Source organism: Rhineura floridana, chromosome 1 (assembly GCF_030035675.1).
Source record: "Rhineura floridana isolate rRhiFlo1 chromosome 1, rRhiFlo1.hap2, whole genome shotgun sequence".
NCBI classification, from domain to species: domain Eukaryota; kingdom Metazoa; phylum Chordata; class Lepidosauria; order Squamata; family Rhineuridae; genus Rhineura; species Rhineura floridana.
Window position 1 is genome coordinate 158,909,049 of NC_084480.1, and position 11,542 is coordinate 158,920,590.

Here is an 11,542-nt window from a genome sequence, read left to right on the forward strand (position 1 = left end):
GAAATAATAGCAGTAGAGAGTCTTGTCCTCACTATATACCTCAATTGCTTGCTCACATGAGTGCACCAAAATGTTTTCAGTCTAAATGTAGAGTAGGGGAGAGGGAAAGGTAAGAGGTCTGTGAGCAAATGCATGAATTTAGGCTTTGTATTAATGATAGGATGGCCATTTGCCCTACTCTGCAAAGAGACAGCCTACTAGTTTGAAGGGATGTCGGGGGACAGTCCTCTATTTGAGGGCTGTCCAATCAAGTGTGGCTTCAAGTACTTGAAAGGTTGCCACACAGAGGAGGGCCAGGATCTCTTCTTGATTGTCCCAGAATCCAGGACATGGAATAATGGGCTCAAATTAAAGGAAGCCAGATTTACACTAAACATCAGGAACAACTTCCTAACTGTTAGAGCAGTACGGCAATGGAACCAATTACCTAGGAAGGTGGTGGGCCCTCCAGCGCTGGAGGCATTCAAGAGGCAGCTGGACAGACACTTGTCAGGTATGCTTTAAGTTGGATTCCTGCACTGAGCAGGGGATTAGATTCCATGGTCTTATAGGCTCCTTCCAACTCTGCTATTCTATGATGCTATGAAAGATAAGTCAGCATGAAAAAGGAGAGCAGGAGCTTTGAGGTTGCCCATTGACAGTTAGCAGTACCTGGTCAGCAGTCTGAGCAGGCACACAAGTCGCCCTGTGTCTTTGCCACTCTGGTGAGATGTGTCATATTTCTATTTAAATTATAGTAATTATTTCTAAATTTGCATCTAAACATATAAACTAGCATGTGAAAATTTTATGCAGATTGGTGCCCTCTTTTGTCCTTTCTCTGGGAATGCATAATTTGAGGGTATATGGAGGGGGATTGTGCCTGCTGCCTCTGCCTCTGAACAAATTCAGTATGTATGTGGAGGGAAGGGGCTCAAGTGTAGAGGAATCAATCAACCATCAGAATGAATAGCTGAGGTGTCTCATGAAGGGAGAGCTGTGCCAAACTCCCTGTTGCCTTCTTTGAGTCTGAAAGAATCCAGGGACCCAGAGGTGTGTGTGCTGCTGTTATATAAACCTTTGTGAGGGAAGATACTTGAGCTGCATAATAAGGAGGCCTCCTTGGGATTGTTGACTGTGTTGGAGGTCAGAAGGGAAGCTCCTGAAAGCTGCTATGAGTTGCCAGTTGCCTGTTCCTATGGCAGAGTGTGGTGACATTGTCTATGCTATGTGTGGGCTTTTTCCTAATGTAAAAATCTGACTCCAGCAGAGCTGTCTGTTCCTATTTGTGGTTTCTCTCCTGTATTTTATTGAGACCCTTAAGATAATAACAGTTGCTGTATTGGCCCTGTAGCCTCTAGCATTACTAATCTCTACTGCAATGATTGTGCCATGGGTCCCACACTCTATGCTGAAGAGTAAGCTACTCTGAATAATTTCTTCTGCTTTTTAGAAACTGTAGCTTATCTCAAATACAGCTGTCTCAGTGTTTCCTTTTTCAATGAAACACAACTGAACACTCTATTTTTTTCAGCATGCCTCTGGTAAAACCAATAGTTCAGTTTTCACGGAAATGTTGCAGCACTATTACGGGACCAGATTCAGGAGAGCAGACACAGACAGATGGGTGGTCTCCATGTCTGAGCACATAAAGTACCACAGCCTGATATGAAATCTTTTAGCCAGTACAAAGTGACTGACAATGTTTGCATTTTACTACTTTCCTTTTCAACTGAGGATATATTTACCCTATAAACCTATACATATCAGATTTATACTGATTATGAATTGAAAGATTCTGTCATGGCTTCCTCCAAATAATATTGGGCATTGTGGTTTATTGAAGATGCTCAGAATTCTTTCTCAGAGAGCCCTAACTTCTCTTTCCAAAACTATAATTTCCAAGTTCACCACAGTGTGGGACAGTTTATTAAATTGGTCTGACTTGGTTTAGACATGTTCTCCTTAATTTTTTGACTGCATGTCCCACCAACGTTTTGATTTATCCTCTTCATGATTGTCTTGCCAGCTGTTTTTCTAGGAGGTTGATAGGGAACCTGTGGCCCTCCAGATGTTGTTGGTCTCCAACTCGCCTCAGCCTTAGGTAGCATGGCCTGCGGCCAGAGATACTAGGAGCTGTAGTCAGATAAAAGAGTCTTCAGGAAGCTTATTGACCTCCTTTGCTTATTAAAGCCATATTTGGGCATTTTCTCTCAATTATAGTAACATTGTGTGGAGAGATAGCAGGGGGCATACATGCTAGCTCCACTCTGCTGTCATGCCTCCTTCCGACTCTCTCCTGATACTCTCCGTGTATTGAGGGGGAAGGTTTGAAAGTGTGTGTGTGTGTGGGGGGAGTGGAGGGTATCAAACATAGTAGGCTGTTACAGCTCATACAGCCATCACAATGGGACACCATAGTGGGGATAGTGTGTGCAGCCTACTATCTCTCCATTGAATGATGTGATATTAACTTGCATAAAAAGAAAAATGCTTGAAGAAGGCTTTTATATCATCGTGATGAATTCTAACAGCATTTTGAAAGGTGTAAAATGCTTTAAGGCCCTTCCAGACTGGTGTTTTATTGCAGGTGTATTCTGCACCATGTTCTTGACACAAAGTGCATTAGTGGTGAATATATTCTGCTTTACTAGTTGTTCTGCAGTGCTTCGCTAATGCTGACACACTGGCTATGAACACACTACTGCAAAATGTTTCCATTGGCCACACCTGGAGGGGGAACAGGTTGATCAATTGCGAAATCTCTTTGAAGTGATTCAAAAATGCACTCAAGCTGATCCCACCAGGTTTTTCAGTAAAAAGGAGTGGGGTTTGACCAGCCTTATGCGCCCCCATTTTCAGAAAAGAGAGGTGGAGTTGCACTGGAACCGGCAGAACAGTGAGTGTGTTTCCACCCGTTATTGCTGTCTGGAGGGGCTATAACACAGCAAAAGTGGGACAAAAAGAAACCAGAACATTTGTGGTGTTAAAAAGTTACAGGATTTTAGCAGGAAGTTACAGGCAGTGGCGTCATGAGGGGTGTGCAGGGTGTGTGGACCACACCAGGTGACACTGTCAGAGGGGGGTGATTCTCAGCTTTAATTTAAAAAAACAATTAAGTTTCTAGGTGGTCCGGTTCTCGAGATATACATAAAAACGTCAGCCACCCCCGTTAAATCTTTTTTTAAACTACTGTATAGCACTTCGTAGCTTTAACCCCGCCCGTTCAGGATTGCAGCCAATCAGTGAAGTGTTTGTTTGACCTGTGGCAGTGTCTAGTAAACCTCATGGCAAGGCCAGAAAATGGTGGTCCCCCCCCCTTTTATCTGAACATCTCATAAACTGGGTAAGTATATACATTTCAGTTTTTTCTCCTCTTGTGTGTAGGAGTCAGATCCTGGGTAGTGTTTTGAAAACCTTCCCAATACTTGCTTTTGCGGGGGGTAAAAGCATTGCTAATCCCATATCTCCTTCTAATAGGCTTCCTTGCCTTTCCTGCTGATTGGAGCCAATCAGAGTGAAAGGAGGTGAGTCAGCCACTGAGAAGACTCTTCTCAATTGCTAACGCTCTCCACTTACATGCTGATCGGCTCCTAGAGATGTTTGTTGTTGTGAGAGAATGCATTAACAAAGATCTCATTCTTAATCCAGGAGTAAAAAAAGGGTGTATGTGGCTGCAACTATCATCAAGGGACTCTGCGCTTCTGAATTTTCTACTAAATAACTGATAAATACCTATGTAACTTTGTGTCTGGAGACTTATTATTAAGAATCACTTTCCATAACTGTAAGGAGGTATGTCCACACGCATGCATCTCAGGCACCTAAATAAGGGGTGAGAGCAGCATAGGGACATAAGCAGATGTCTTATTCCAGGGGTTCCCAAACTTTTATTCTACATAGACCACTTGAAAATTGCTGAGGGTCTGAAAGTATCTGAAAATTTACTATGGGCATATGCAAGATAATTAACTTCCATTAGTGATAAGAGCAAGAATTTGGGCTATGCATATGATATTGTAATTTAAAGGTGTAATTTTAATTTTGCTAGTTGTTTATGTCACTACTATTGCCATTACATTCAGTGATATACGGGAATTACGATTTACGAGTAACATTAGTACAAAAAACATTACTAAGGATTCTGTATGGTCTGGTACGGGAGGAGGTCCATGGGGGTGACACCATGAGTTACCGCACCGGGTGACACCAACCCTAGTGATGCCACTGGTTATAGGATATGCACTGATTGATTGATTGGAAGTGAAGCAGTGCGACCATCCCAAATCTTTTGCAGCTACAAAAAGTATTGAAAGCAGGATTGTAAATTTGTAAATTTTGTAAATTTAATTTTTGTGTCGCCTATCTGGCCGAAGCCACTCTAGGCGACGTACAAACTAAAATTCAGTAAATTACAATACAATACAGATAAAATACAATAAAATCAGAACGATCATTAATCACAGCAGCATGAAATCAGTTAGGGCGATCAATAGATAATAAAATATCCCAAAAAAGTTAGCCCTCCCCAGAATTCCTGAAGGCCTGTCCAAAAAGCCAAGTTTTTAATGCCCGGCGAAATATATCCAGGGAAGGGGCATGGCGAAGATCGAATGGGAGGGAGTTCCAGAGAGTGGGGGCCGCCACTGAAAATGCCCTCTCTCTAGTCCCTACCAACCTAGCTGTTTTCGTTGGTGGGACTGAGAGAAGGCCCTGTGTGGCTGATCTGGTTGGGCGGCTTAATTTGTGGTACTGGAGGCGCTCCTTCAGATAAACTGGGCCGAGACCGTATAGGGATTTAAAGGTTAATACCAACACCTTGAACTGGGCCCGGAAAACAACTGGCAGCCAATGTAGGTGAAATAATACTGGCGTGATGTGATCATGGCGGCGGCTGTTTGTAAGCAACCGAGCCGCCGCGTTCTGCACCAGTTGTAGTTTCCGGGCCGTTTTCAAGGGTAACCCCACGTAGAGCGCATTGCAGTAGTCTAATCGAGAGGTGACCAGGGCATGTACCACCAGTGGGAGCTGATGAATAGGGAGGTAGGGTTGCAGCCTCCGTATGAGATGTAATTGGTACCAAGCTGCCCGCTCACTGCCGAAATCTGAGCCTCCATGGACAGCTTGGAATCAAGAACCACCCCGAGGCTGCGGACCTGATCTTTCAGGGGTAAACTCACCCCATTAAACTGTAGGTCAACAGCACCCAACCTTCCCCTGTCACCCACAAGTAGCACCTCGGTCTTATCAGGATTGAGCTTCAGTCTGTTCCTTCCCATCCATCCACTCACGGATTCCAGGCACTTGGACAAGGTCTCCACAGCCATCTCTGGTGAAGATTTAAAGGAGAGATAGAGCTGCGTGCCATCTGCATATTGATGACATCGCAGCCCAAAACTCCTGATGATAGCTCCCAGCGGCTTTACATAGATGTTAAATAGCATGGGAGAGAGGATAGAACCCTGTGGCACTCCGCATGTGAGGGGCCAAGGGTCTGAAACCTCATCTCCCAATGCTACCTGTTGATGCCTGTCAGAGAGAAAGGAACGGAACCACTGCAAAACAGTGCCTCCTATTCCCAATCCTTCCAGGCGATCCAACAAGATACCGTGGTCGATGGTATCAAAAGCCGCCGAGAGATCCAGGAGGACAAGAAAGGTGGATTCTCCCCCGTCTAATGCCCTCCTCATATCATCCACTAGAGCGACCAAGGCTGTTTCAGTACTATGTCCAGTCCTGAAACCCGATTGGTATGGATCCAAATAATCCGTTTCATCCAAGTGTGCTGCCAACTGGCCAGCCACCACTCGCTCAATGATCTTCCCCAAAATGGCAGATTTGAAACGGGGCGAAAGTTATTCAAGACTTTGGGATCCAAGGATTGCGTATGATGGTCCCAAAAACATCATGAGAAGAAATCATCATGAATGTGCAATAAAAAGAATGTCTAGAGGAGCCCTTAGTGTGCAATCTTATACTGACGCAGACTGGCTGAAGGGCTATAGGATTGGCAGAACTCCTGCTATGCCAGTGGTGTGCAAGATATTCTGCCACTATGAAAAATATGTGAGTGGAACACCCTGGATACACTACCTGCTTGTCAAAAGAGACTTTTCCTCCCTGTGTGGGTCTTGAACCTTTGTTCCAGGAGGGCTCTGTGTGCCCTCTTTAAGTATTCTGCTGGGAGAGTTACGTAGGGGTTGTGTTGTGTCTCTTCTTTTTCTGCCCTTTTGTGTGTATGTGTCTTGCTCATAAAACATTGGTTGTGTGAGGAGCATAAGGAGAGTCAGACCTCTACCAGGAGTGATGCCTGGAGACTGACAATAGTGGAGCTGTTGGTGGCTGTGCCACTGGGGCTAATGTAGTGTGTGTTGTACTATATCTGTGTGTACTAGTGCATACTATGTGTGTGTTGTAATGTTAAGTATTGTGTGTGTGGTGAATGATGTTGGAGGTGTGCTGTTGGCACACCTCCATTGGCATGGGTTCTTGGCTGCCTCTGTGTGAAGGCACTGTAAATGCCACAGTTCCTGATCAGTGGACTGTGGCTGTGTTTCTAGGGTCCCTGTGGGCATATCTATCATTTTTATATCTTCTGGTTGTATGTATTTTTTTCCCTCCAGGAGTGAGCATGCACTGGATATGGTGGCTGACCTACTGGAGTAGTGATAACATATTTCCAATCCTGGCATGATGTGAGTGAAGGATCGCTCTGCCGAAATTTTCATCTTGCTCATTGCTGCAAAATCCCTGGCAAGGTAGGGTGCTCTGATTTCCACTTTTGAGATGGAGAGCTGAGGCAAAAGAGGGGAAACTTGCCGTGACTGAGTGGGACTTGAACACACACTTTTGACTCATTTGCATTTAAAGAATGCATACATTTTGCTTCAGAAGCATGTAAAGTTAATTATTTTGTCTCTGATTCATGACTTTGCAAGTTTTACAGTTAATAACCAGTAAGGGTTGTGGTACAGTTGTCACCACTTCTGTTTTTCTCTTCCCGTGCGCTCCACCCCAAGGGTAAGGATCCCTGTACCTTTAGCAGTTGAACAAATAGACTGACTTTCAATGAACGATTAAGGGATTTGGAAGCTTCCCCTGAATTTCTGCCTATTCGAATGGCTAAATGCTTATGCTATATTCAGCAGAATTCTTGATTTGACATTGACCAGAGATTATGATTACTGCTCCATTATTATTATTTACTGTATTTAGTGCCATCAGTATAGTAACGGAAGATAAGCAACGAAGAGAAGGGAGAGGCAAGCTTAAGAAGGAATGAATGCAGAGAGCCAAACCATTCAAAATGTGGGTTTAGCTTTTGTTTAGATTCATTAATTTTTAATTCTCCAATCTGATTCCTGTGCAGACATTTTAGAATAGTTTTGTTACTGCTTCACCAACAAACTTTGAACTATTTTTGAATGGTCTCAAATGCATTTTATTTTAGAATGGTCATTTCCTGGTGTCTCCGCTCAAAAACTGATCTTGGGTAGGAATGAAATATATCTTTGCCTGAAACCTTTGAGAGCACTGACAGTCAGAGTAGGCAATAGAGGTTTAGAATGATGCACCAGCGGACTGATCTGGTATAAGGTCATCTACGGATTTGGACCTGGGTGTCCCATCTCCAAGACCAACTTGCTGCCTACACTGGCTCCCTCTTATTTGTCAGCAACATTTCCTATTGCGGTTTTGTACTGTCCTCCACAAGAATGTTTTAAATAACTTTTTCTGAAGTTAAATTTCAGTCTTGTGTTTTACTTCTTCCTTCAAATTCCATCTCTCTCCCTCTCTCTCCCTCTGTAAGGGTATTTGAATATCAACTGGGGTACATTACATTTTGAAAGACTCTAACTTCCTGTGTTGCCTGTGGATAGGGAAGTTTTGGGTTGGTGGTTTCTCTCTGAAAGAGAGACAGGGGGAGGAGTGCTGGAGTGGCACTACTATCTTCCACCTGACAGTATGAGATGCACCTACAACTGGGCCTTGGCTCATTATCTGTGGCAGTTGTGGCATTAAGCTTCCAGCTGTATATCAGGGAGTTGCATAGATGTTGCCCTATTTTTAGTGGTGGTGGGCAGGGAAGGAGGGGCTGACCACCATCTGGGTGGAGGCCTAGATGTTTGGTCCCTGTCTCCCGTTTCAGCTCTCTCACTCCTCCAGAAGTTACTGGAAGCTTATTTGCTGGGTCCTCTGGTCTGGTGGTGCTGTTACTGAATGCCAGTCCAGTCCATAACAAGACCATGCTCATCCAAAACTTGATCATGGGTGAAGGGGTTGACTTGGTATGTATCACTGAGACTTGGATGGGTGAGCTGGGTGGACCTGACCTAAAGCAACTGTGCCCATCTGGGTACTCAGTATAGCACCAGACTAGAATGGGGGTCAAGGAGGGGATTGCTATTGTCCATAGAAGCACCATCACCAGGATACCTCTTGATCTTAGGATGGGCTTAGAGGGTCTGCACCTGGTGTTGGGCCAGAGAGACAGACTGGGGATGTTTTTGGTCTGTCTATTGCCCAATGGCATCCCTGACCAAGTTAGCCAAAGTGGCCTCTGGCATGGTGTTAGAAAAGAGGCGGTGGTGCAGCCACTCCTAAAGAAACCAGCCCTGGACCCCTTGGATGGGAATAACTATCAACCAGTCACAAATACTCTCTTCTTGGGGAAGGTGCTGGGGCAGCTGGAAGCGTTCCTAAATGACATGGATTATTTAGATCCTCTTGACCCTGATGGTACCTTTCTTGATCTACAATATACTCTCCAGTTGAGCTTCTAACATTATGTTTTTAAACATCTCCCAAGCATTTGGGAATGGTTTGACCCTCTTGGCTTTACTTAAACTTCCTTTTTATCAATCCCCTCGTTTGAACGGAGTTTCCTGTTTTTGAAGTTAAAGCGACTGTGTTGGATTTTCTTGGTATTTGGCCATTTACATGTATATTTAATTTCATTTAATAGCACCATGATCACTACGCTCAGTCGATTCAACAACGCTTACATCTTGCACCAGGTCCTGGGCACCACTTAAGTCCAGGATCGCCACCCTTCTGGTCGGTTCTATGGCCAACATTTATAGGGCACAATCAGGATATCTACAGATTTTACCTTTTTCGTAACTGGAACACTTATGTAGCCAGTCTATGTGAGGGTAGGTGAAGTCGCCTACAATGTTTCCTCTTTGGGATACTTCATTCTTCAGCTCAAGATCTCCCTTAGCATTTTGATCAAAGGGTTGGCAGCATGTCCCCAGTACTAAATTACCCTTGAGGCCTGGTATCACCACCTACAATGATTCTGTGGAGGAGTCTGCCTCTTTTGGGGTTTCTAGTTTGCTGGACTCAGTGCCCTCTTTGATGTACAGAGTGATATTACCTCTAGTATGTCCTTCTTCCTGTAGAGTTTATATCCAGAGAAGACCATGTCCCACTGGTTCTCTCCATTCCACCAGATTTCCATTATGCCCACTATATCCATGGTGTCCTCTAAGACTTCCAGTCTGCCCATCTTTGCTTGGAGCTTCTAGCATTAGCATATAAATATTTACATATACAGTCTCTCTCTTCAAGTATCTTTGCTACTTCTGTGTTTGGCCTGTGGTGCTTTGGCCTCTCTGAATTGCTATCCTGTGCCCCTGCACTAACAATGCCTAGTTCTACTTCTCCCCCATTTAAATTGTCACAATATTTTTCACCTTCATCCCAGGAGATTTGTTCTGAACTGAACCCTCCTCAGCTCCTATGGGCTCCCCCAGCCAGCCTCCACAATCAATTTAAAAGCTGATCTGCACCTTTTTGATTTTAACTGCTAAAAGTCTTGTTCCATTCCTGGTTCGAGTGGAGCCTATTCCTTTTATACAGGCCCAGCTTGACCCAAAATGTTCCCCAGTGCCTAACAAATCCAAACCCCTCCTCCTGACACCACTGTCTCATCCACACATTGAGTTTACAAAGCTGTGCCTGTATAGCTGGCCCTGTGCATGGAATTGATAGCATTTCAGAGAAAGCTATTGTTGCGCCCCCCCCCCAATCTCTGAGCTGTGAGATTTCCGGGGTCCCTGCGCTCTTCCAGGGTTTGGTTTCCTTTGGGAAGAAGGTCAGAGGAGACTGCGGTGTCTTTATGAAATATGGTTTATTTACACACATTCCAACCTGAGCTTAAGATGGAGGAGGTTCAAGGCATCGGCAGTCCAATATCCACCTTTCCCATCAATGTTACAGGAGGCATCCCAAATGCCATGGTGCAGAGAGCCAGTCTCTCTGCCTTCCTCCAGTTATCAGCCTTTCTCTTGACATAACTAAAAACACAAACCTCTCCTAGGCTCCCGGGGGGGGGGGAAGGCTCTCCTGAAGAGTTTCAATGACAAAAGGATCTTCCTGGCTCATTCATCAGTTGCTGGGCACCTAATAGGCCCATTAACTACCTGGCCACTCTATTAGCTTAACAAAGGAGACTCATCTGAGCAGCACAGCAAGTTCATCATTCCAAGGCACGGGATTCCAAATCAGAGGCTGGAAAGGGGATCCACAGGGATCATCCATTCCAACCCCCATGCTCATAACACTATATTAGAAGTCCTGGCCATAAGCATCCTACCTAAGCAACCTAATTTTTTCTTATAGGACAGTTCCCCATATCATTTAGTGACAATGTGCATCATGACCACTGATTCCTCCCTAGCGCTATCTATACCAAGGATGGGTGACATCCGCAACCTTTGCACCAGGCAGGCAATTGACCCTCTGATCTGTATGCACATCACACGTCCAACTGTCTATATTTCTAATGATTAAAACACCTACTCCTGGGATTCCTCCATCTCTGGAGAAGGGTTCTCAACACGAGGAGAGATCCTTGTTCCCCAAGGAATGGGTCCCTTCTAAGAAACTGTTTTCTTCTTCCTCAGTGTTGCTCTCCTTCCCTGAGACCCTTATTCTTCAGGGAAGAGCTCAGGGGAGCTATCATCCTGGGAGTGGGACAGTTATAATCTTGCTGAAGTTTTACAATCCTCCCCACCATGTGTATTCATTCTTAGAATAATACCTCACACATCTGATGAAGGGGGCTGTAGTCTGCAAAAGCTCACACCAGAAGAAATGTGTTAATCTTTAAAGTTTAAGGTGTTGTTTTTACAGTGCAGTCAGAGATGGAAGAAATTAATTTTGCTCTCCTAGCCCTAGCAGTTTTTTTGGGGGTGGGGGGATGGAATCTTTGGGTGCTAGAATACTTACTTTGCATGCAGTAGATCAGCTTCTTTCCCCAGAATTTAAAAGGTCTGGAAAACACCACATATCTAGAGACCTGTCAATCCGAGTTAGGCTGCAACCCAATACACACTTACGTGGGAGTAAGACCCATTGAACCCAATGGAGCTTGCCTCTAAATAGACACGTATTGAATTGCAACCTTAGATGGTGTCAGAGTATATGGCTGATTCATATGACTGCTTAATGAGCTGGTTAGAGTTGAACCTGATTTTGCTCAACGGCCGGCAGGCAGACCGATACTACCTAAACCGGCTCCCCGCCCCGGGGCAAGGTAACTCTGCTTCTGCAGTTG